General features: G+C 42.5%; 1 long non-coding RNA gene across 1 annotated transcript; it reads right to left on the minus strand.

Moving 5' to 3' along the window:
* Positions 1 to 2,077: 2,077 nt before the first annotated feature.
* On the minus strand, positions 2,078 to 4,998 carry LOC139035983 (uncharacterized). The gene is made up of 2 exons (XR_011488654.1): positions 4,822 to 4,998; positions 2,078 to 3,269 (listed from the first exon to the last, which is right to left on the minus strand). It is a non-coding gene; the product is annotated as an uncharacterized lncRNA (long non-coding RNA).
* Between the last annotated feature and the right edge of the window lie 18,064 nt (positions 4,999 to 23,062).

Genomic DNA, 23,062 nt, shown 5'->3' on the forward strand with positions numbered 1-23,062 from the left:
CTGAAATACCAGAAGGATTATCCTTAGGGATAAACACTATGTTCTAGAAATAAGGATTTACCTTGAGACAAAAATCCAAACCAAAATGGACACATCTTAAAAATGTATAAAACTAAACCTCCACAAGTTCAAGATGATTAGCTAGTAATTTAACTCCTTACTAGAATGAAAATCCACACTCTTCAGAGGAAGATAACTGAATCCAGGGGCCCTACAAGATATCTGCCGCAATGTTCAGGCTGTAACAAAGACAAAAGAAAGAAAACTAGACATGAAAGAAATAGGAGGATGTGACCCACACCCAGGAGTCACTGGGTAGTCACTGAAACTGATCCCAAGATGATACAAATATTAGGGTCAGTGGACAAGGACTTAAAAATATCTAGTAAAAATGTGTCTGAAAAGTTTTTAAAAATACTGTCATAGTGAAAAGTTGGGGAATCTCAGTAGAGAAATGGAACCAAATGAAAATTGTGTAATAAAAATGCAATATAATAAATGAAAAATGTACTGGGTGTGCTCAACAACAGATTAAAGATAGCCATAGGGAGGATCAGTAAATTAGAGACAGAGTAATAGGAATTATTTACTATGAATGAAATTTAAAAATTGGAAAAATTAATCAATACCAAGTGACCTGTTGGAGGATATCTAGTAGTCTAACATGTATTTGTGATTTGTGGTCCCAATAGGAAACTAGAGGGTGAGTAGGGCAGAAAAACATATTTGAGGAAGTCAAGGTCAAAATTTCCAAATATTTGGTGAAAAACATTACTTTATAGATCCAAGAAGTTTAGCAAAACTGGAGGGTAAATATAATAGAAAAAAAATCAAATCAAGGTGCATCATATTAAATTACTAAATCAAAAATAAAGAGAAAATCTTGAAAGCAGCCAAAGGAGAAAAAAAAAAAACACAACATTATATTCAGAGGAGCAACTATTTGAATGGTTACTGACCCCTTTCCAAGAATAATAAAGGCCAGATTGACACTGAAACATCATCATTAAATTGCTGAAAGGGGAGAAAAACCTATCAATCCAGAATTCTATTAAATATTCAGAGTTCAGTTCAGTCACTCAGTCGTGTCCAACTCTTTGCAACTCCATGAACCACAGCATGCCAGGCCTCCCTGTCCATCACCAACTCCTGGAGTCCACCCAAACCCATGTCCATCAGGTTGGTGATGCCATCCAGCCATCTCATCCTCTGTCATCCCCTTCTCCTCCTGCCCTCAATCTTTCCCAGCATCAGGGTCTTTTCAAATGAGTCAGCTCTTCGTATCAGGTGGCCAAAGTATTGGAGTTTCAGCTTTAACATCAGTCCTTCCAATGAACACCCAGGACTGATTTCCTTTAGGATGGACTGGTTGGATCTCCTTGCAGTCCAAGGGACTCTGAAGAGTCTTCTCCAACACCACCGTTCAAAGGCATCAGTTCTTCAGCTCTCAGTTTTCTTTATAGTCCAACTCTCACATCCATACATGACCACTGAAAAAACCAATAAAAATACTTTCAGATAAATATAAGCTGGGAAATTTTCTTTCCAGCAGACATGCTCTATTAGAAATGCTAAAAAGAAATGACAATAGAAGGAAATTTGTAACTATAAGATGGAATGAAGGGTACTAGAAATGGTAAATATGAAGTAAAATATAAGTTTGTATAACTGCTATTGAGATTTGAAATAATCCATCTAAATACAGAGTTTTAAAAAATTCACAGAAATGAGAAAGCAATGAAAAAAGCTAATAAAGATACAAATCAAAAAAATGATCCAACATAAAAATAATTGGTAGCTTATAATAGAGACTACAACTGAAAATACAGATACATTTAGATATATAATATATGAGGAAATGAAGAAAGACCCAAATCGATCAACTGAAAGAAACATACAGTATTCCAGGAAAATGTGAAGGAGCATGAGTAACACTGACATACAGTTTTTAGATTATTAAGCTTAAAGGATGCCGGAGCCTGCCGGCAAACGAACTGGTCGAGAACGCAATTACCAGAGTACCTGAGAAATATAAGACTCAGACAGACTTAGAAAGACTTAGACAGACTTAGACAGATGGGGTTGAGAGGGACAGAGTCAGCTTGCGTCTGACTCTGCCAACTTTATTGAAGAATACCACACCTATATATATGCTAACAGGAGTTACTAATAGATTAAAGGTTTGCATATGTGCAGAGCTACAGGCACAGGTGTTTTAAATTCCTCCACTTAAGATCAGTAAAGCATCACCTTAGCACCCAACTGAAATCAATAGAACATTAACTGGATAGAAAACAGGCTTCAATCATGACGAGTTTATCAGCACCAGGAAAACAGGTGAAAGATCGCTACAGCAATTTCCCTGAGGGAGGTGAGAAAGGCCAACCTGTGCTTTAATAAATCAGGGGTGGCGGGACAGAGAGGGACCTCTTGATCTCTCTCAGAGCCAAGAAGGAGCCTGAGCAGTCAGGCTGGCTCCCCGCATCTCCCCCTTTTCTTTTTGACTAATGGCCTTTATATCTCCCTCAAAGGAAATGGCTGCATTTGCAAATGGGAAAACATCAACAATTCCACAAACCCATCAGGTATTGTTAGGAGTTACTCATCTTATACCAGGATTATTTTTCCAGTCTGACCCAGGCCACACAAAGGACTTATTAGTATCAAATGTCACATCTATCACAATTTTACATTTGTAGGAAAGTAACAGTCCCATATGTTTCATCAGGTTTCCTGGGAGTGTTCAGCCTTCAAATGTTGGTATATGAGTCTTTTGCTCCCAGCAAATGTCGGCAGGGGTCAGTAGCTGTCCTTTTTCAGGGGTCATCCAGAAATATTCATCCCAAACTTGATAATAATCACCTTCAAATCGATCAGGACCACTGGGGGAAAGCTTGATTAATTACTGCACATGCGAATGTAAGAACAATATAGGCCAGAGCAGATCGGGGTTGAGCAGTGTCAGCGGCCATCCTTCTTGCTTGTAAGATGAACTCATGCATCTGCTGAGCTGTCGGGAATGCATTTCTCTGCTGTAGAGACAGCCGACTCATTTGCTGGTTCAGTGATCTTCTCCGTCTGGCGTACCAGCCTTTCCGGGAGCCAGCGCGGTGTTTTGGCATCCTGTGGAAAAACACATACATAACCCCTCCCCCAAATTAACACTGGATCCGGACCATGCCATGAATTGTCTAATGGGTCTTTCCATACATCCATCTGCCAAAGGTGATTAGGTAAGAGTCCATGAGGGTTGACACCTAGATGAGGGACTGGAAGAAATACAGGACAAACAGAACAAGATTTAACAATTTAAAAGGCTGTAAGAGATATTGAAAACAGACTTTGTGAACCACTGAAAGTTCGACTTCTTGAGCGAAGGTATATCCAGTCTGCCAGGAAAAAGAAGTATTATTAACCACAAATGCAGAAAAACAATCTTTTAAATCTATAATTATTTTATAGGTTGCACGTGGTATCCCAGCAGGTGAGGGCAAGCTGGCCTGGAGTGGTCCCATAACCACCATAGTTTCATTAACTTTGCAAAGGTCTTGTAACAACCTCCACCTGCCGAACTTCTTTTTAATAAGAAATATGTGGGAATTCCAAGGGAAGCTGGATGGCTCAATATGTCCTAATTGCAACTGCTCCTGTATCAATTGCTCAGCTGCAGAAATTTTCTTTAGTCAGGGGCCACTGATCAACCCAGACAGGTTCATCAGTTTTCCAACTGATTGGGTCTGCATCGATTACAGGAGAATCAATAGCCCCCATTAAAAACAACCTAATCCAGATCTAGAAGGTTTAGAAATAGGCATAACTGGTTGGGTAATACCTTGATTATTTCTTCCTAACCCCTGCTGGGGAAGTAGCCCTTGATTCATCCTTTTGGAACATTGCTCTGGGGCCTGAGGCTGGCCCCTCACCCAGTTTCCCGACTGTGGAGGAAGAGGTTTGCCTTCTATATCCATTTTTGATCTACAGTCCCTGGCCCAATGTTTTCCTTTTTTTTTTTTTTTTTTTTTTGCATCTGGGGCATACATCAGGATTCTTTGTACTATCTAAATTATTTTTCTTAGGACATTGGGCCATACGATGTCCCAGTTGTCCATATGAAAAGCAACTGCTGGGAGGCCCTCCCTTTTTCACACTACCCTTGTTCTTAGTCTGTTGATATAGAACTTCCTTGACAGTTTTTCCCTGGATAGCAGCAACCATAGACAATTCCTGAAGATAGGAAGGGCCAATGTCAGCACAAATTCTTATATAATCTGTTAAACCCTCATACTCAAAAGCCTGCTCTTCTAAATCATCTGGGTCTTCAGGGGAGAGTTCTGAATCAGAATATTGCTCGAGAACAATAGTCTCAGCATTTTTTCTAGGACCTGGAATTATTGGGGGGTCATATATGTGCTCTGCGACCCTCTGGGAAATATTCAAACATTTAGGTGTTATAAGTTTCAAAGCTGTTTCAAGTTTCTTGCTTTCGTGTTCTGGGTTCAGACAAAGTCCATAGGGAATAAGCATCAAGAGGAACCCTATCTGGCCCATGGAGAGTATAAGCAGTTTGAATTTGTTTTCCCACCTTTGCCCAAGTTTCCAAGTTAACAGTTCCTTCCTCCGGGAACCAAGGACAAGTTTCCTTTATGAAAGCAAGAAATCTTTCCAGTTTCCGTTTAGACACCAAAAACTCCTCTAGCTTTTAACATAATTTTTAACATAGAAACAAAGAACTATCTACTACTATTTTGCCCCATGAGTTTTACTCTCAACTATATACCCTCTCCACCCGCAATCATCCACAATGCCTGAACTCGCAAATACCTCCCGCGGGAGAACCTTCGGTCTTCGGGTGGCTGTACGCTGGAATCCGTCCACGTCCCTGTTCGGGCGCCACTCTTGCCGGAGCCTGCCGGCAAACGAACTGGTCGAGAATGCAATTACCAGAGTACCTGAGAAATATAAGACTCAGACAGACTTAGAAAGACTTAGACAGACTTAGACAGATGGGGTTGAGAGGGACAGAGTCAGCTTGCGTCTGACTCTGCCAACTTTATTGAAGAATACCACACCTATATATATGCTAACAGGAGTTACTAATAGATTAAAGGTTTGCATATGTGCAGAGCTACAGGCACAGGTGTTTTAAATTCCTCCACTTAAGATCAGTAAAGCATCACCTTAGCACCCAACTGAAATCAATAGAACATTAACTGGATAGAAAACAGGCTTCAATCATGACGAGTTTATCAGCACCAGGAAAACAGGTGAAAGATCGCTACAGCAATTTCCCTGAGGGAGGTGAGAAAGGCCAACCTGTGCTTTAATAAATCAGGGGTGGCGGGACAGAGAGGGACCTCTTGATCTCTCTCAGAGCCAAGAAGGAGCCTGAGCAGTCAGGCTGGCTCCCCGCAAAAGGATAAAGAAATAATTTGTCATGCAAAAAGGCAAGTTAAAAAGTATCTATAAGCGGGGGGATGGGGGGAGAATCAAGTTGGCCTCTGAATTTTCCTTAGTAAAATTTGAAGCCGGAAAACATCAGCATGATGACAAATGCCCGAAGTAAATAAAATGTGTCCTGAGAGAATTTTACCCAAGACATAGTTCAAGTATAAAAGCAACATAGAAATAATCTGAAACTAAAAGAAAGAACATTGGGCATACACTAATAATGAACAATTTTGAAAAAGCTGCTCAACAACAAAATCCAGCCAATTATGATAAGTCAAAGTAGAGAATAGAGAAGCACATTAAAATGCATAGTAGTGAGCACTGACTTCATTTTTATGTCAGACCAACACTAAACAAAACTGTGGGAATCATGATAATAAATGTGTGAATGTTATAAATCTGGATGATGTAAAGAGAGCAATCATGAAAAACTGGCATCTAGTAGACAGAGATAAGGAAATATGGTGTTCCTGTTCGTATCTTTGAGACTAGAAAGTCGACGAATTGAAGCATGTAGTTAACCACAGAAGATTCAACTACTCCAATCTCTTGACAATTCCAGCATCTATATTTTAGGATAATGTAAGTATGGAGTTGCCCATAGCAAGGTTTGCCACCACACGTGCATGAACCAAACCAGAGGAAAACAGAGCAAGACACATGGGTGAAGGGAGAGCTATATAGACGCTTGATAATCTTGTTGCCATTTCTAGATCCAGCTGCATCTAGAATTAACTAACACCTTCTCCTTGGACTTCCTAGTGACATGAGCCAATAATTTCTTTTTTTCATAAACTAAAACATTAATTTTTTACCTTTAGAGACTTCCTTTAGAAAATAATCTTTCATAACATACAAAAACTTTGTGGCCTAACGAAACCTTCTATTTCGATTCAGATTTTTTTTTTTAACTCAGAGTTAAATTTAAATTCTTAATAAGAGAATACATACAGATTAAATCTATCTTTATCAACTATTTATACCCATGAACTTAAGATGTCTGTCAATATTTTTGCATCTATACGTGGAAGAAACAATATTCCCTTTATTCTAAGAAATTTTGTTTCTGGAGGATGGGATTTCATGTTTGTTATTTTAACTCATCTTTGTACTTTTCTGCATTGAGTATGTAAATTCTCATTTAAAATGAGCAAATATCAAATATCAATCGTATGATTTTAAAAGAGGGAAAGAGAAGAGAAACAGATCTAGATCCATCTGTGTCAACTTATTAATTTGAGGTGGTGGAAAGAAAGTGATTATTACTTTCTTTTTTATTTTGTTTTATAAGTGTTCAGAAAAGGGGGGAAAACCATGAGTAAACCGATAAGGAATAAACAAACAGCAGCATGAAGTTGGAATTCAGATGTATGATAGATAGAAGGACTCCACCCCCCACTCCCCAATGTGAATCACTTAATCTAAAGTCCTGGGATGTAGATGAGGGAACAGGACCGAGAAGGGCAGCAGCCCACTGCAGTGAGACAGGGGCACCTCCAGCCTCAGAACCCTGGCCTCTTCGCCACCAGCCTCTTATCTTGTACATTCTCCTAACAAATTCAATTCAGTTCAGTCACTAAGTTGTGTCTGACTCTTTGCGACCCCATGGACTGCAGCACGCCAGGCCTCCCTGTCCATCACCAACTCCCCCAGTCCACCCAAACTCATGTCCATTGAGTCAGTGATGCCATCCAACCATCTCATCCTCTGTCGTCCCCTTCTCCTCCAGCCTTCAGTCTTTCCCAGCATCAGGGTCTTTTCCAATGAGTCAGTTCTTCGCATCAGGTGGCCAAAGTATTAGAGTTTCAGCTTCAACATCAGTCCTTCCAAAGCAAGTGATAATTATATTTTTCTCCAGATTTCTTATGGGTGAACCCAACTGAAGTGTCCACATTGCACTTGGTCTGCGTGTGTGTGTTATTTTTGAAGGTGCTTGAAACATGGTTGAAATCTCTGTGGCAGAGCCCTGATTGTTTAGGGGAAGGCAGCGCTGGCAAAATTAGAAGAGTGTGTAACATAGACGCTTCCCAGGTGGCTCAGTGGTAAAGAATCTGCCTGCCAGTGCAGGAGACGCAGGAGACATGGGTTTGATCCCTGGATCGAGAAGATCCCCTGGAGCAGTTAATGGCAGCCCACTCTGGTATTATTGCCTGGGAAATCTCATGGATAGAAGAGCTTGGCAGGCTACAGTCCATGGGGTCATAAAAAGTCGGACGTGACTGAGTGATTGAGCGTGAACGCATGTAACACAGAAATAAGGTGTAAAGGGGGCTATTGTTCCTATAACTTATCTTTACATTGACTTCTAGTAAAGGAGTGGATGTAGCATCAGTTTCAGTTATATCAATTAAAAAAACCTGACATTTTATGAGGAGGCCAAACAATACGCAGTTACAGAAATCTTCATTTGCAACCTGGTCGCACAGAAAATGTCCCCTATGTCCTTAGTGAGTGAAGTGAAAGTTGCTCAGTCGTGTCCAACTGTTTGTGACCCCATGGACTACACAGACCATGGAATTCTCCAGGCCAGAATACTGGAGTGGGTAGCCTTTCCCTTCTTCAGGGGATCTTCCCAATTCAGGGGTCGAACCCAGGTCTCCCGCATTGCAGGCAGATTCTTTACCAGCTGAGCCACAAGGGAAGCCCCCTCTATGTCCTTAGAAACCAACAAATCTCCCAGAAACCTGTCTTCCTACTGGTATGAAGAGAATGGCTAATAAGAGATAATCTCTCTCTCTCTCTCTCTCTCTCACACACACACACACACACACACAATTTCTTTACCCAAAACCAAGAATTATAATCTACTACTAACTTCAAAAAGGAGTTAGACCACAGACTATACAATGGCAAGAGAACGAGAGAGGGAAAAATGCTGAAAGACAAAAATTTTAGATTTAAAATACCGGAAGGAAATGGTTGCTACTTAGCATTTCCACAGTCTAGGAAAGCTGTATTTATCCCAATCATGCTTCTAGATGGCTGCTTTGCCACATGAGTTTTAGCTCGGAGGGTGTCAGCTTCTGAAATTAAACATGAGTGGGGAGTGCCAGAGGGTTCAGAGCAACATCGTGCTATCCACAGGCCTGGAGCTCTCTGGTGGTTGATTGTACAAAAGACAAGGTAAACCCTGACATACCCCTCCCCGACCCCCCAGACACATTTGGATGAACTGAAGCTACAAACACCACCACACCATCTGTTAATAAATCTCCCAGGTTGCTTCAGCAAAACCAAGAGAGGAAGCATCTTTTCTGGGGAGCATCCTTCCCCTCCCTTCCTGTGATGTGTGGCTTGTCCTTTCCCTGACAATGTTCCTATTTTAGATAACGCCTTGTATAGCAGGGTGGTCTGAGAACAAGAAGTGCAGGTTAAGAAAGGAAGAGCAGAAGTTGCTTGGCTGAAGACTAGCAAAAAATGACAACACTGATGCAGATGCTTACTCCTTGGAAGGAAAGTTATGATCAACCTAGACAGCAGATTAAAAAGCAGAGACATTACTTTGTCAACAAAGGTCCATCTAGTCAAGGCTATGGTTTTTCCAGTGGTCATGTATGGATCTGAGAGTTGGACTATAAGGAAAGCTGAGCACGGAAGAATTGATGCTTTTGAAGTGTGGTGTTGTAGAAGACTCTTGAGAGTCCCTTGGACTACAAGGAGATCCAACCAGTCCATCCTAAAGGAGATCAGTCCTGGGTGTTCATTGGAAGGACGGATGTTGAAGCCGAAACTCCAATACTTTGGCCACCTGATGCAAAGAGCTGACTCATTTGACCCTGATACTGGGAAAGATTGAGGACAGGAGGAGAAGGGGATGACAGAGGATGAGATGGTTGGATGACATCACCAACTCAATGGACAGGGGTTTGGGTGGACTCCGGGAGTTGGTGATGGACAGGGAGGCCTGGTGTGCTGTGGTTCATGGGGTCGCAAGAGTCGGACATGACGGAGTGACTGAACTGAACTGAACTGATGCAGACACCTTTAAAGTATATGAAGGACTTAACCATCTGTTGGGCATCGTTGTCAAATGATTTTCATGTGTTATCTTATTAATCCCCATGGAAACCATAAGAGATAGACTCTGTTACTATTCCCATTTTGCAGATGAGGAAACTGAGGCTTGGATGAATTAGGTAGCTTGCTGAAAGTGGCAACACTAGTGTAAAGGACCAGAAATAGAACCCTTGTCTACCTGACTTCGGCTCCTGCTATAGACTGTGTGTTTGTGTCCCCACAAATTCATATGTTAAAACCTAATTCCTTCCTCCAATTAAAAATAAATAAATAAAGAGGGGGGGAGTAGGGAGGCTGAAGAGGGAAGGGAGATAGGTATAATTCGGGCTGATTTGCATTGTTGAATAACAGAAATCAACACAGCATTGTAAAGCAATTTTCCTCCAGTCAAAAAAAAAAAACAACACAACACCAAACCACCTTACCTGCCTCCTGAGAAACCTGTATGCAGGTTAGGAAACTACAGTTAGAATTGGACATGGAACAACAGATTGGTTCAAAATTGGGAAAGGAGTACATCAAAGCTGTATATTGTCACTCTGCTTGTCTGACTTATATGCAGAGTACATTATGCAAAATGCTGGGCTGGATGAAGCACAAACTGGAATCAAGATTGCGGGGAGAAATATCAATAACCTCAAATGTGCAGATGACACTACCCTTATGGCAGAAAGCAAAGAGGAATTAAAGAGCCTCTTGATGAAGGTGAAAGAGGAGAATAAAGCTAACCTAAAACTCAACATTCAAAAAATGAATATCATGGCATCTGGTCCCATCACTTCACGACAAATAGATGGGGAAACAATGGAAACAGTGACAGATTTTATTTTCTTGGGCTCCAAAATCACTGTGGGTGGTGACTATAGCCACAAAATTAAAAGATGTTTGCTCCTTGGAAGAAAAGCTATGACCAACCTAGACAGCGTATTAAAAATCAGAGACATTACTTTGCTGACAAAGGTCCATATAGTCAAAGCTATGGTTTTTCCAGTAGTCATGTATGGATGTGAGAGCTGGACAATAAAAAAGGCTGAATGCTGAAGAACTGATGACTTTGAACCATGGTGTTGGAGAAGACTCTTGAGAGCCCCTTGGACTGCAAGGAGATCTAACCAGTCCATCCTAAAGGAAATTCAGGGTTGAATTTCCTGAATATTCATTGGAAGGACTGATGCTGAAGCTGAAGCTCCAATACTTTGGTCACCTCATGGAAAAGTCGACTCCTTGGAAAAGGCCTGATGCTGGGAAAGATTGAGGGCAAAAGGATAAGGATATGACTGAGGATGAAATGCTTGGGTGGCATCACCAACCCAACAGACCTGAGTTTGAGCAGACTCTGAGAGATGGTGAAGGACAGCAAAGCCTGGGCTGCTGCAGTTCATGGGGTCACTAAGAGTCAGACACGACCGAGAGACTGAACAACAACAATCCCCAGGGTGATGGCTTTTGGAGGTGGAGCGTTTCGGAGGTGATCAGATCATGATGGTGGAGTCCTCATCAAAGGGATAAGTGCCGTATAAAAGAGACCCCTGAGAGCTCCATCATCTTTTCCACCAGGTGAGAATACAGTGGGAAGATGGTCATTTATGAACCAGGAAGCCAGTTCTCACCAGACATTGAATATGCCAGCCCCTTGATCTTGGATTTCCAAGCTTCCAGAACTGTGAGAAATGAATGTTTATTAGAAATAGAGATCATATGTAGGAACCGTTTGCCTCCACACATCACTCCAATGACTTGATAGTTGACTTTCCACTGATGGGAGCAGTAAAGCCTGCTTTTCTCCATTATCCCTACATTAGCTCTGCTGTTGGCTCTGCTGTGGTGGTGGTGAGGTGGGGTGGGGGGCCGTGGGGGGTGGGGGTGGGAATGCTGCATGGCCAAGCAGAGGGCACTTCCCACGCTGAGCTTTCTTCCTTAATGTAAAATCATAAAATGAGAAAATTGGACTAAACGATCTCTAAGGGGTGTTTAAACTCTCCTGTGTTATAATATTGTGAGAAAGCAATAAAGCCTCAGTCACTAAAAGACCTTAACATTTACTGTGGCATTTTCATTCATCAGACTGGCAAAGACTGAAATTCAAAACACATTGGGCTGATGAATGGATAACAAAACAGGTGCTCTTGTTTCACTGGAGGGTGAGTAAACTGGCTTTGGATAGCTATAAAAATATAATAATGATAATAAATGATGGCAATGATAATCTAGGCCAGAATACGGAGTGGGTAGCCTTTCCCTTCTCCAGGGGATCTTCCCGATCCAGGAATTGAACTGGGGTTTCCTGCATTGCAGGCAGATTCTATGCCAACTGAACTATCAGGGAAGCCCAATAATAAATGATGACAGTGACAATCATATTAAATTTGCAATGCATATACCCATTGACAATGATAAGCCACACCTAGAAGATTCTCCTAGAGATATATTTGCACATGGAAGATAAATAACTGTGCCATTTAACAGAGAGCTGGCAGTGAACCATATATGCTTTGATAAGAGTTGGTGCAATAATTGTATGACATCGAATCTTGAACACTACACAGTCATTAAAAAGAATAATGTAGATGAACGTGAGCTATTAGAGAATGATCTCCAAAATAAACCATTAAGAGAAAAAAAGTGGAGAACAATATAGTATGTTACCATTTTGCTTGGCTGTATGGTCTGAAGAGCTGTGTGTGTGTGCATGCATGCACGAACACGTACACACACCCACATGTTCATAGAACTACTCTGGAAGTATTTGCTTGAAAAATAATTAACAGTGGTTGCCACGTGGAGGGGACTTGGGGAAGCAGGATGAAGAGGAGAGTTGTTTTTCATTGCAGAGTTTTTTGTACTCTTTGAACTTTTTGCTTTGTCCATGTAATTACTTTTTAATTAAAAAAAAACCTAGTTCAAAAAATGTTTTCAGTCTATCAGAGGCTATGATAGACTCTATGCAGCAGAGAAATTATGTCAACCATGTCCCATCAAGCTTTACTTATTCACATACACATATAGCATTACAGTATTACATAGTGTGTGTATGTAATTATTGTCAACTACATTATATTTATGTGCCTGCATATACACACATACATATACACATAACATTTGGATATTTTGTTAGCCCAGCTGGTTGGAAGTAGCAAGCTAATGAAATTCCTAGTTACTGGGAGATACTGGGACTTCCCTGGTGACTCAGTGGTAAAGAATCCACCTGCCAAAGCAGGAGATGAGGGTTCATTCCTTAGGTCAGGAAGATCCCCTGGAGGAGGAAATGGCAACCCCCTCCAGTATTCTTGCCCAAGAAATCCCATGGACAGAGGAGCTTGGCAGGCTGCAGTCCATGGGGTCACAGAGAGTCGGACACAACTGAAGTGACTAAACAAGAGCAAGGAAATGCCGGTCCTCTCCCAATCTGGAGACACAGCGTCCCCCTTCCGTAATCAGAGGGCGAAGCCTCGGTCAGCCATCTTGCACAACGGTCTCTCCAGGATGAAAGATCACGCTCCCTTTCCCTCTTATCTGGTGCCCAGGCCTCTCCCCCACACCCCTGAGAGTGAAGGGCGAACATCCACTTTCCATCCCCTCCTGTGGTCAGAGGACATGGGCAGAAAGAGGCCTCATTGTAAGCTGCATGGCAGGCAAATGGGCCAGCACTTGTTGGCCGTGATCTGAAACCTCCAACACAACACACGGAACAATAAAGCATCTCCAATTCACGTTTGTTGAATGTTCTCAAGCCCTGAGAGAAAAGAGGCAAAAATAGCTAGGAGTCTTGGAACCCGTTAGGAAAAGGCACTTTTTGGCATACTTGTTTTTTCAGCGTTCAATGAACAAAAAGGTTCACTGTTTTCGACCACCAAGAGAACAGCCAAGTTTTCAGAAGTGCAGTCACACTTTTGGCCGACAGAAGAGATTTTCCAACTGGGCTTTCATACGCATACTTACGGGTGGTCTGTCCTACCTACCACAGGCTTTCCTGTGCCAACAACTTTGTTTGTAAATCTAAATGTAATAACAAAGCTTGTATACTCATTGAAAGCTAGATGTTCAGGACTTGTTGTGAAAGGGTGAATACAAAACTGCATTTAGATGCCTCTGTGGGGAAGAGGAAACCTCGCCTTCTCTGAGAGGGGTAAACGTTGCTTTAAACAGATCCTTTACATCTTTATGGAGAAGGGTGGCTGACTTGCAATTCCTTCAACAGAAACTTGAGATTGATTTATTTCTATTGGGCAGATTAAATACACAGTGTTTTCATGTGGATGACGGGGCGTCATAAATTTGTCAGTGCCAGGCCATGTGCAGCCTTTGATCCTTTCAGTGGGGCCTTGTTTGGAGCCGGGAGCTGCCTGGGTGTGACACATGTGTCTGCAACCATCCCTCCTGCATGTTGAGCTTGGCGGTCCTCAGCAGAAGGAAAGAGATGGGACCAGCTTTTGAGAAAGGGCCACACTCCAAGGGCGAGCCATTTCCATTTTAAAGTGAGTCTGCTCAGAAGCCCCTGAATCTATTCACCCCGCCTTCCCCCATCTGAAGGGCAAAGGAAGTCTGGCTACCACACGTGTGTCTTCCTCTTCATCACGAGGGCAGATTCTGCTGCTCAGCTTGGAGGGTCATCATCCCAATCCTTTAGCCCTCTACTTATAAAGGATGCCCCAAGAGAGGAATGCTGTTTAATCCAATCCATGCAATTCACTGAAGGGCTGCGAGTGGCCACTGAGCTTTCTAAGGGCCGGGCGGGGTGTGGGTACCAGGAACAGAAGAGAATAAGACACAGTCCCTGCCTCTGAGATTCCTCTCAGCTAGCAACAAAGTGATCAGTGCACAGAGATTTTCTCTATGGCCTGTGAGCTATTACCAACCAGGTATCTGTCACAGTCTTGGAGGGCTGTGAGTGCTTGACAGGGTGTTGGCCAATCATGGAGTGCTTCTTGAGGAGGTGGCTTCTGAGCTGGCTCTTAGAGGATCTATAGGAGTGGGGCCAGGGCAAAATGGTGGGGAGAGGCTTCCAGGCAAATGAGAGAATGAAGAAAGGCACAGGACTGGGGAACAGAGGGCTTCCCTGGTGACTTAGCTGTAAAAGAATCCAAGAGACATGGGTTTGATCCCTGGGTCAGGAAGATCCCCTGGTGTAGGAAATGGCAACCCACTCCAATATTCTTGACTGGAAAATCCCATGGACAGAGGAGCTTGGCGTGCTACAATCCAGGGGGTCCCAAACAGTTGGACATGACTTAGTGACTAGACAACAACAAATTGGGGAACAGTACAGAATAGTAGAAGATGCCTGCAAGGCTATAGAGTATGAAGTACGAGGTGGCGGGAGGCGAAGGCAAGAAGTAATGGTCATGTTTGGCAGCATAAACTGACCTCTTCCTCTTTTAAAAATAATAATGATGATGCTGTTTGGAGTTTTATTTCACTTTGTGGATGAAAAATCTGAGGGACCAACAAAGGTTGGGAATTGTTCAAGGTCTTCCAGCTAGTACGTAGCAACCTGTGCTCAAGTCCATGTGTGTGTATGCATGCTAATTTGCCTCAGTCGTGTCCAACTCTGCAAACCCATGGACCATAGTCCACCAGACTCCTCTGTCCGTGGAATTCTCTAGGCAAGAATACTGGAGTGAGTTGCTACTCCCTCCTCCAAGGGATTTTCCCAACCCAGGGATCAAACCCGTATCTTTTATGTCCCATGCATTGGCAGGAAGGTTCTTTACCACTAGCGCCACCAAGGAAGCCCAGGTGCAGGTCCTTGGGATGCTAAAACCCTTGATAGCTACATATAGGCTCCCAACAAATGAAACATGATAGAGACCTTGCAATCACAGGGAGGTCTGAGGAAATAGAGAGGAGTACCATGTTGCAAGACAAAAACCAAAGTGTGATGAAGATTTCAGTTGCTTCCCAGTAACTTATATGTGGAACTAAATTTAAAAGACAATTTTAAAGATCTTCTAGAAGAATAAATAGGAAGACTAGCTAAGAATTATTTTGAAATTTAAAAAAAATGCATATCTAGTCCTATCAGAATTGAAAGCGATATTTTGCTAGACCAAGGACCAAAAGCAAATCAAAGAGAGCAGATAGCCCTAAAATGGACTCTACAATGTGTGTGTATGTGTGTGTGTGTAGTTTGATTAGGTTAGCAATAATCAGTGTAACTTACTGGCTGAGGAACTACCATTCAATAAATGACTTTGGAAAATTCAGCCATTAACTCAAATTATTATCAAACATCAAAATATCTGTAGACTGATTTCAGTGTTAAATGTAGAAGGAAGGGAGGGAGGGGAACTAATTCAAAAATGTAGGTGAACAAGTGAACCAGTGAAAGAGCATTTTCTAACCAGAAATGATTCACGAGATCACAAATGAAATACTTAAAAGGTCTGACTATATAGCAATTGTATAATTTCCAAAGTAGAACTATTAAAAAGGCAAATGATAACTTAGAAAATTATTTTCTATTTTTTATATTTATTATAATTATTATATTTATTATATAATTATAATATTATAATTATTCCTAATGAACCATAAGATGTTTTTAAATCCTAAGGAAAACACTACCTTTTAAAATTGGCAAGTGATATGAGTAAACCACCAAAAAAAAAAAAAGGACGGTCATACATTCAGCGGGCAGTTGATGCTGGCTCTGAGCTGGGAACTCGGCTCGGCTGTGAATGGGATAATCTAACATGGATTTTCCAGCACAGAGGTCTCCAGGGGGACAGAATTCTTCCATGGTGGCTGGCTTATAAGAAAGTGCAAAATGACAACCAGTTGGCCACTTCTGATCAAATCTGGGAGGTCACATAGCATCACATCCCTGGCATTGTACATCGTTTTATTAGTGCCGAGTGAGTCAGTACAATCAGACCTGATTCATGGAGAAGGAATCAGATCCCACAGCTCCATGGGAGGAGTTAGAGGAGTTACAGACGTGTTTTAAAACTACTGCAGAGACGTAGAAAACAGACTTGTGGTTACAGAAGGGAAAGGTGGCAGGGAGGCATAAGTTAGAAGTATGGGATTAACAGATTCATACTACCGTATATAAAATAGATGCAATACCTTGTAATAATATATAGGGAGAAAGGATCAGAAAGAGAGTCTCTTTCCAATCATACATATGTATGTATATAAAAATCAATCACTTTTCTTTACACCTGAAACTAACACAAAATTGCAAATCAACTGCATTTTAAAAAGACACTTCAGAATGAGATATTATTCCTGTTACATTTTAAATTTAATTAAAATTAAACAGTTTTTAATGATAATATTCTGTGTTGCTAGAACTGTGATCAGTATGTTTTTTCCTAAGGAGACAACGCATTTCCAGAGCTTTGGAAATGCTTGAATCCTGTGCGTCGGTAACTCCTCTTTTAGTTATTATCCTAAGGGTATAATCAAATTTGCAGTCAGACATTCATCAAATATTTATCTACCTGCCATCATTCATGCTTTTTTTAAGAAGTACGATTATGTTGAGGCAAGAGGATGATGGTTAAATGGATTGTGTTGAATCTATACTAGAGACTATGATGCAGTGTTTTTAAATCTTGTTTTTGATAAATATGTAATAACATAGGAAAATGTTACAGTGCTGTGGAAAAGGATGATATAAAATTAAATATAGGACATATGTATAGAGTTTATTTTTAATGTGTATCAATTGTATGTGCATAGAAAAAGACTGGAAGAATAAACAGCCAAATATTAACAATTATTATTGCCCTGGTGGAGGAAGAAAAAGGATGATTTTTATTTTCATATTATATAATATATTATACTTCCTTATATTTTCCATATGTTCTATAATGCATATTGTTTAGCCTTTGTATTTAGAAAAATAAATAAGAAGCATTGCTTTTTAACATAAAGGGGAGAAAATTTAATCTACACTCACTCCTGAGTGGTAAAAAATTTTCCTGTAGGTTTAGCAGCAGATTATTCAGAAATGTGCCACAAATCCATTTAAAGATCCTCCTCAAGGTGAGATTTCTCTAGCTGTATTTCAGAAGCACTTGAAGCTATAATTTTAGATCCTCTAGATATGTCCAATAAGGTTACTCTAGCCATAATTCAATATACTGAAAAGTTAATAAATAAGAGAAAGCAAAACAATAAACTCTAAATCAGAGAATTTTTCCAAGGGGGGAATTCTTTAAAGAATTATATGGTCTCAGAAATGCTGCAAGGTGTTCACAGAGATCTGAGAGGACCAAGCAGAGCATCACTTTCCATGGAGATTGAAACTGGCAGCAGCTTCCAGAGATAGCCTGTGGTTAGTGGAGATGAAATGTTGTACCTCTGGTGACAACCGTGGCCCTTTCCCCTTATTAGAGGTCTTCTGTAGAGCTTCATGACCTCTTCTTCAGTGGAGGTGAGCAGAAGGGGTGCTAATGAACAGGAACCATCTCGCCAGGATGTGAACCCCCACAAATGCCACATAGCAGCAGAAGGGTAGACACATATACCCAATCTCCTGCTTAGAAAGGACACAGGTTTACCCAGGATGGCAAAGAAGTGTCACTTACTTGCCCACTCCACTCTCTTGGGACTTTGGCAGACAGCAATCATCAATCAGAACACTTTGCTTCCAAGTGTAGATTCTTCCCAAAAACCCTTCTTTTGATGGTGCCTAGAATTGACCTGTAGGTAGAAACCAACTTGACAGATTCCCCCGGACTCAGAATAGGCTGGATTCACCTAAAAAAGAGCCCTCACTGATGTCCGCAACCAGTTCCACCAGTGGATTGCAAAGTCTTACCTAAGATGTCTTTAAATAGACCATAGATTCCACATTTATATTCTAATAAATCACAAAGTCTGTTGGGGAATCGAGAAAATTGTATAGTGCCCAGCTTCTCATGGGCACCACACCTCAGGGCCAGCAGGGTCTATCTAAGCCCCTCATCCACCACCTCATACCCTTCATTTTACAAAAGAGCAGGGCTCTGTGTGTCTTACACGTTGCCCTCAAGCTCCTTGGGAGGTTGTGTATTCTCCCTTCTCTTCTTGACACTACTTCACTGGAGAGTGTTTGGGATCTAATTACATTGTCAAGAACATGATGGACACTCAAAAAATGTTAAATCAATTAATTCAATCGTTGGGGGAAAAAAGTGACACCTCCATTACCTCCATTAATTTAAGTGATCAAACTAGAGAAAGGTGGGGGTTATTCCATGGAGCCTGCTCTTTAGAAAAGACCCTGATGCTGGGAAAGATTGAGGGCAGGAGGAGAAGGGGACAACGGAGGACAAGATGGTTGGATGGCATCACTGATTCAATGGATATGAGTCTGAGCAATCTCTGGGAGATGGTGAAGGACAGGAGGCCTGGCGCGCTGCAGTCCATGGGGTTGCAGAGAGTCAGACATGACTGGACGACTGAACAACAATTTCATGGAGGAGGTTTCCCAGGTGGCATTAGTAGCAAAGGAACTGCCTGCCAATGCAGGAGATGTAAGAGACTTGAGTTTGATCCTTGGGTCGGGAAGATTCCTCTAGAGGAGGGCATGGCAACCTACTCCAGCATTCTTGCCTGGAGAATCCCATAGACAGAGGAGCCTGGAGGACTAAAGTCCACAGGGTTGCACAGAGTCAGACAGGCCTGAAGCAACTTAGCACACACACATATTCCATGGACATTCAAAAATGTTAAATCAATTAATTCAATAGTTGGGAAAAAAGTGACACCTCCATTAATTTAAGTATCAAACTAGAGAAAAATGGGGGTTATTCCAAGGAGCCAACTCATTAGAAAAGACCTGGGTGCTGGGAAAGATTGAGGGCAGGAGGAGAAGGGGACAACAGAGGCACGTTCCAATCCACATATTTTTTTTTGCTAGGCTCTATCCAAATATATAAACTGTGGAAAATTCTGAAAGAGATGGGAATACCAGACCACCTGACCTGCCTCTTGAGAAACCCTATATGCAAGTCTGGAAGCAACAGTTAGAACTGGACATGGAACAACAGACTGGTTCCAGATAGGAAAAGGAGTATGTCAAGGCTGTGTATTGTCACCCTGCTTATTTAACTTATATGCAGAGTACATCATGAGAAATGCTGGGCTGGAAGAAGCACAAGCTGGAACCAAGATCGCTGGGAGAAATATCAATAACCTCAGATATGCAGATGACACCACCCTTATGGCAGAAAGTGAAGAGGAACTAAAAAGCCTCTTGATGAAAGTGAAAGAAGAGAGTGAAAAAGTTGGCTTAAAGCTCAACATTCAGAAAACTAAGATCATGGCATCTGGTACCATCACTTCATGGAAAATAGATGGGGAAACAGTGGAAACAGTGTCAGACTTTATTTTGGGGAACTCCAAAATGACTGCAGATGGTGATTGCAGCCATGAAATTAAAAGACGCTTACTCCTTGGAAGGAAAGTTATGACCAACCTAGACAGCATATTAAAAACCAGAGACATTACTTTGTCAACAAAGGTCTGTCTAGTCAAAGCTATGGTTTTTCCAGTGGTCATGTATGGATGTGAGAGTTGGACTACAAGGAAAGCTGAGCGCCAAAGAATTGATGCTTTTGAACTGTGGTGTTGGAGAAGACTCTTGAGAATCCCCTGGACTGCAAGGAGATCCAACCAGTCCATCCTAAAGGAGATCAGTCCTGGGTGTTCATTGGAAGGACTGATGCTGAAGCTGAAACTCTAATACTTTGGCCACCTCATGCAAAGAGTTGACTCATTGGAAAAGACCCTGATGCTGGGAGGGATTGGGGGCAGGAGGAGAAGGGGACGACAGAGGATGAGATGGTTGGATGGCATCACCAACTCGATGGACATGAGTTTGAGTACACTCCGGGAGTTGGTGATGGACAGGAAGGCCTAGCATGTTGCGATTCATGGGGTCACAAAGAATTGGACACAACTGAGTGACTGAACCGAACTGAACTGATCCAAATATATGGGCCTCATGGGGTATGTTCCTGGTTTGGGATGCCTTAAACAAGCTTTAGGGACTCTTTGCCATACAAGAAGTATGGTGACCACTGACACTCAGGGTTATCTTCCCTGACAGCATTCTACTGGACAATCAATCCACACAGGAAATGCCCTATAGCCAGAGACTGAAATGCAGAGCCTTTACAGCTGGGCATGCAGGAGCCATCTGCAACTAGGAAAGCTTAAAATAAATAGTGGCTTGAGCAAGATCCATCTTGATGAGAAGTCTGTGCAGTATCCAAAGCCCTGGAATGCTCAGCCACTTCAGAAGGAGACTAATTGCCAGATATCTGCAAACGGGGCAAAAGCCTTAGGCCACTTGCTTTGCACGTCTGCATGCAAAGACTGCCTGGGACCCTGGAGCCCACAGGGCAGATGTTTTTACCACCCGGCTTCCTGGCTCCTCTGGTGAAAGAGCAGGCATGCGATCCTGGGCTGGGCCAGAGACCACCCCCTGCAACCAGATGTTCACTAACAAATCTCTAAACCAATCACCAGTGTCCATGCCTCCTGGAGGGAGAATGCTGTTTATTTTGAGCTCTGCTTGCTTGTTGCTGGTGGGACAAGGGGAGACCTACTTGCAATTACCAGGCACTTCACTCCACACACTCCCTCCCACCACAGCTCCTGAACTGTCGTGTTCGGCATGTTGAGGCTGGATTTTTCGAGGATTGGACACGACAGTATAACTTAACCCGGAGCTTCAGCTCTAGCATGAGTGTCTTCTAGCTGACTCAGGCTTCACTCCTGATGTTCACAGATCTCCAGTCACCTCCCAATAGAAACTAAGTATGAATTTGTCCTGGTTCATTGACTCGACCAGCGGTAAATTTGAGTCCAACAGAATGTCTTGCTCTTTTATACACACACACACACACACACACACACGGGCATGCACACTCCTTAATCTTCATTCTCTGAGAACAATTTCTCAGTCTCAACACGGTTCGCAATTTGAGCTGGATAGTTCTCTGTGGCGGGGCCTGGATTGGGCATTGTGATATGTTTGGCAGCATTCTTGGCCTCCATCACACCATGTACCAGGGTCATCACCCCAATGGGACAACCGAAAAATCACAATAGCCCCTGGGGAGTAAAATAGTTCCCGATTCCATGGCAAATCTCAAAGGGCCATATCATTGCTAGCTTTTCGTGAAGCCAAAAGATATTAGATGTTGAGTAGGAAAATTCCCCCTTTACAATTTATTTCTTGGATTAAACAAATCAAGGCATTTAAGTAGTTGGGAGAACACCCAAGAATTCATCGGAGGAAGAAGGGCTCTTCTGGAGGAGTCTGTCGCAATTCCTTGAGGTTGAGTGGCTTTAACATACAGGGCATGGGGGCCTCTGGGACCCGTGCCTGCACCTTCCTATCTTATGGGGGGAGGACTTATGAGAGGCCCCCAGCATCTCCTTACCATCCTGCCTTCTCCATCAATGTTGCTTGTATTCCAGCCAGCCTCCTCTGTAATGTCGGAGTAAGAACAGGAAGGGAGAGTTCTCACCAAACAAAGCACGTTTATCAGAAATAAGAGGAATTCAAGGACAGACCATGCCAGGAGTCTGTTGGTACAGGTACCCTCCCCTGGGCTCCCCAAGGCCCCTGCAAACTTCATTCTCAGACCACTTAGCATCTTGTCCTGGGGTCTCAGGTCCGTCGTCTGTCTCTCCCTGGACTGTGACCTTCCTGAGCGCAGAGGTTGCGTTTCATTCAGTAATCACTCCTTGAGCTCAGCACAGAGGTTGACACACACTTTTAATAATAACTGATATATATTTAGTACTTGCGTACTGTGCTATGCTAAACCATTTTAGTCATGTCTGATTCTTTGCAATCCCATGGCCTGTACCCCACAAGGCTCCCCTGTCCATGGGACTCTCCAGGCAGGAATACTGGAGTGGGTTGCCATTTCCTGCTCCCTGATTTAGTACCTGTACCAGGTACTAAACACTAAACGGTTCACATACCTAATCTCATTCAAATGTCCCCCAAACCCTGAAAGGTGAGTTCCTGATTATTTCTACTTTGCAGAGTGAAAATGGAGGTTCAGGGTTAAAAGACTCATTCAGAGGCCCCCAGCCTGTGACAGAGACAGAGCCAAGTGCTCAACCCATGCTGTTCAGTCAAAGCTCTTAATCCCTGAACACTACCAGGCACTTGATACTCGATGAACTAATAATGAGTGAAAGAATAAAGTGCCCCCCTGTGATCTTGCCAATCAGAGAAGGTTCACTAGACTGTGGTGACTGCCAGGTGACCCTATTCTCTCATCAAAGGGGAAATCTAGGGAATTGAGATTCTATCTCACCTCTCCTTGCTGGGCTGAACACACCCCGGGAGTCACTGGACAAAAAACCATTTCCTTGGAGCTTGGTGTTTTTTCCTCCTTTAGGAAGGAACAGTCAGCCCCTCGGAACTGCCCCCTCTGGGCCCACATCCATGATTGTGCTCACCTGCTCTGGGGCTGGGGATGTTCCAGATGGTGACTTGGGCAAAGTCAAAGCAGAAGCTGGGAAGTAAACAACCCCGGCCAGTACCAAGTCCATTCATTTCAGCAAACATTGATTGATGACGACCTAGCAGCACCTGGGCTGGAAACTGTTCAGATCACAGTTCTTGCCCTCTAGG

This window comes from Odocoileus virginianus, chromosome 7, assembly GCF_023699985.2.
Source record: "Odocoileus virginianus isolate 20LAN1187 ecotype Illinois chromosome 7, Ovbor_1.2, whole genome shotgun sequence".
Lineage (NCBI taxonomy): Eukaryota > Metazoa > Chordata > Mammalia > Artiodactyla > Cervidae > Odocoileus > Odocoileus virginianus.